The following is a 3,536-nucleotide window of genomic DNA, read 5'->3' as shown; positions in this document are numbered from 1 at the left end:
AGTAAGTGCAAGTCATCAGCTTGCGCTGACTACGTCCCTGCCCTTTGTACACACCGCCCGTCGCTACTACCGATTGAATGATTTAGTGAGGCCTTCGGACTGGCGCTCTTGGATTGTCGGCCCCGTTGCCCGCGAGGGTTTTCTGGGGTCGTCGCCTCGAGCTGACGGAAAGATGTCCAAACTTGATCATTTAGAGGAAGTAAAAGTCGTAACAAGGTTTCCGTAGGTGAACCTGCGGAAGGATCATTACCAGAGAGAAAGAGAACGGGGCGCTCTTAAAACTACTACTACTCTCCTGATTTGGGCGGTCTCGGGCTCTGCTCTGGCAACTCCAGCAGCGAAAGAGGACAATCCCGGCCCCCGCACCAAAAATAGGTACCACCACGCTGTAGGTGGACCACACTCGGGCGAGAGCGCGAAGACCGGAGGAGGAGGACGGACGGGGCTTTGGACGGCTGCCCGTCCGTTCCTTACTACCGGCGAATAAGCCTCTTGACCCAAAAAGAGTGAAATTCAAGTGTCAAAAAACAACAACAAGTCGTCCGGCCAAACCCAAACCACAAACTTGGGCTATGTCTGTCAAACCCTTTCATTGAGACTCGACCTGTGATGGTTAGTCGCACAAAGACCAAATGGCAAATACACAACTCTTAACGGGATCACTGCTCGTGGTCGATGAAGACCCAGCAAACCGCGTGTCGGTATGTGAATCGCGAAGAATACCAGATACATCGACAAGTTGAACGATGGGCGCGCGGCAGCCATATGAGCTGTCGCCGCCACTCTACGAGGGTCGGAAATATACATCCATCGGTTGCTATGAAGTTCGTGCCTGCTGACTGTCCCCGACACCCAGGGTAACCCGAACCGAAGCCTCCGCCTTTGGGGTTTAATCGCCCGCCGCTTCGCGCCGAGGCGTGCGCTCCTTAAAACAAAGTGCGCCTATCACTAGCAAGTCCATGGACTTGGCGCACCCACATTCAACCACAACAAAGCGACAGTTGTCGCCCTCGCAAATAACTGGAGGCGGCGCTCTTTTGCCTGCTGTCCACAGAGACACGAATGGCCGCCGGCCGCTCATGGCTGATGCTGCACATGTTCTAAGAGGCACTCCATCCCACGAAGAGGAAACGAAACCGGGTCGGATATCTTTTAAGTAAGCCCCGCCGGAATTTCGTCTATCACCTCGAAAAGAGTGCTTGGCATGCATTGCAGTGGAACCTAAATTGATGAGTGCGCCTGGGCCCGCAGTCTACCATGTAGTGGTGCAGGCAGAGAGATGAGAATGCTTGGGTGACGCCGTGCTCTTCCTCACGCGCTCCTCCACCCTCTCCCACGGTCAGACGCGGTGTGGGCGTTCTCTTTGAGAGTTCGCCACGAGTCCACGTCTATCTCATGTCTGGGAGGGAGGCAGGGGGAGTTCTCTCTAAACGCGTTAAAGACGGTGTTGCGCCTCATAACGGCGCTCGCCGGGATAGAGCACTAGTTCTGCAGCCGGAAAGGCCGCTCACGCCAATTAATACTGCGACTCTCGCTCTCTTTCTCCGGATAAACAAGTGCCACTGCTGTGGCATGCGGGAACGGGGAAAGAGGTCAAAGTTTAAGCGGCAAAGGTGCGGCCGAGTAAGGGCGGAACACGAGCGTATATGCATAAAAACTGTGTGTGTATATGACTCTGCGAGAGATGTTCTGCTGGAACACTTTTCCTATTGGCTATTTACCACTCAATGAGAAGGAACGGAGTCAGGGGTGGGAGTGCCGGCGCCATGGCCGCTGGTACCCCCGCGACAAGCCCTCAAACCTTCCTGCCTGGTAATGTCGGTGGTGAAGAAAGTCGGTGGCAGAGCGTCTTCCGCTTCGTGGTTGGGGAACTTGTTCCCCCTAAGGATGATGAGACCACGATCGACCTCGTAGTAGGAGAGAGCTACCCGCCAAATTTAAGCATATTAATAAGCGGAGGAAAAGAAACCAACAGGGATTCCCTTAGTAAGGGCGACTGAACCGGGAAAAGCCTAGCGCATAACCTCGATGTCTTCGGGCACGAGGGGTGTTGCGTTTCAGAGGGTCCAGCACGCCGTCCCATACCGTCTAAGTCAAGCTTGAAAGCGGCCACTGCCCATGGAGGGTGACAGGCCCGTATGGCGGCGCCCGTGAGGGTACAGATGGGACGGTCGGAAAGGGCCTCTCTGTAGAGTCGGGTTGCTTGAAAGTGCAGCCCAAAGCAGGTGGTAAACTCCATCTAAGGCTAAATATGACCACGAGACCGATAGCGAACAAGCACCGTGAGGGAAAGTTGAAAAGAACTTTGAAGAGAGAGTTCAAGAGTACGTGAAACCGTTAAGAGCCAAACGGGTGGAAACTCGAAGGTCGAACTGAGGGGATTCAGCTCGTCGGCTGTCGGCTGGGTGGGGTGTTGTAATTGAGCGACCCAAAAATGTTTGGGCGCGCCCCCACTCACGCTGGCGTCGGCGGGCGTATTTCGCCTCGTAGTAGGTCACCGCGACCCGTTGCCGGGGACGTCGAAGGCCCGGCCGGACTGGTACCTCGCCGCCGACTCTCTCTCAGCTCGCCTGGGGAGACCCGCTGACGGGGGGAAACCACCGTGTCCTGGCTGCCCTGCACGGTCGTCGAGAAGAGCTACGCCGCTCGGGCGGCGGTTTTGTTTCTCGCTGTGTGCAAAGGTCGGTGGGATCCACCGACCGCCTTGAAACACGGACCAAGGAGTTCAATATGTGCAAGTCAATGGCCTACTAAACCTAAAAGGCGAAATGAAAGTGACGGCGCCCGCAGCTGTAACAGGCCTCCTCCGGTGCGTCTTGGCGATCCTCACCTGCTGCTCATGCCCGCCCAGCCGCCGGCTGCCGGGTGAGATACTTTCCCCCGTCTCTGGACGTTGCGTGTGGTGGAGGTCGTCAGGGCGATGGTCGAAGTTTAATTTCCCCTCATGGGAGGGGGGGGCGCAGGCCCGGGACTTGCCAAGACGCCGCGGTGCTGTCCGTCCCCGGAAGCGGGCCGTCGGTAAACGGCGGAGGCGCACCGGGGCAGGCTCGCTGGCAGTCGGCAAGTACCATGAGCATATATGTTGGGACCCGAAAGATGGTGAACTATGCCTGGCCAGGATGAAGCCAGAGGAAACTCTGGTGGAGGTCCGTAGCGATTCTGACGTGCAAATCGATCGTCGGAGCTGGGTATAGGGGCGAAAGACTAATCGAATCATCTAGTAGCTGGTTCCCTCCGAAGTTTCCCTCAGGATAGCTGGAACTCGCAGGGTGAATTTCATCCGGTAAAGCGAATGATTAGAGGTCTTGGGGACGAAACGTCCTCAACCTATTCTCAAACTTTAAATGGGTGAGATGCCGAGCTTGTTTGTAGGGATGAAGCTCCGGCGACTAATCTGAGTATCTAGTGGGCCACTTTTGGTAAGCAGAACTGGCGCTGTGGGATGAACCAAACGTCGAGTTAAGGGGCCTAAATGAATGCTCATTCAGATCCCATTGAAAGGCGTTGGTTGCTATAGACAGCAGGACGGTGGCCAT

At 55.9% G+C, this 3,536-nt stretch overlaps 1 non-coding gene across 1 annotated transcript in view; it reads left to right on the top strand.

Moving 5' to 3' along the window:
• Positions 1-1,903: 1,903 nt before the first annotated feature.
• The window catches only part of LOC121870158, a 4,289-nt gene continuing 2,656 nt past the window's right edge, over positions 1,904-3,536 (top strand). The window contains exon 1 of the ribosomal RNA XR_006089665.1: positions 1,904-3,536. This exon is cut by the window's right edge and continues 2,656 nt beyond it. This is a non-coding gene — a ribosomal RNA (large subunit ribosomal RNA).

This window comes from Homarus americanus, unplaced genomic scaffold (assembly GCF_018991925.1).
Source record: "Homarus americanus isolate GMGI-L3 unplaced genomic scaffold, GMGI_Hamer_2.0 scaffold24073, whole genome shotgun sequence".
Classification (NCBI taxonomy): domain Eukaryota; kingdom Metazoa; phylum Arthropoda; class Malacostraca; order Decapoda; family Nephropidae; genus Homarus; species Homarus americanus.
Note: the sequence above shows the minus strand (reverse complement) of the source record. Positions and strands in the feature narration are given on the sequence as shown.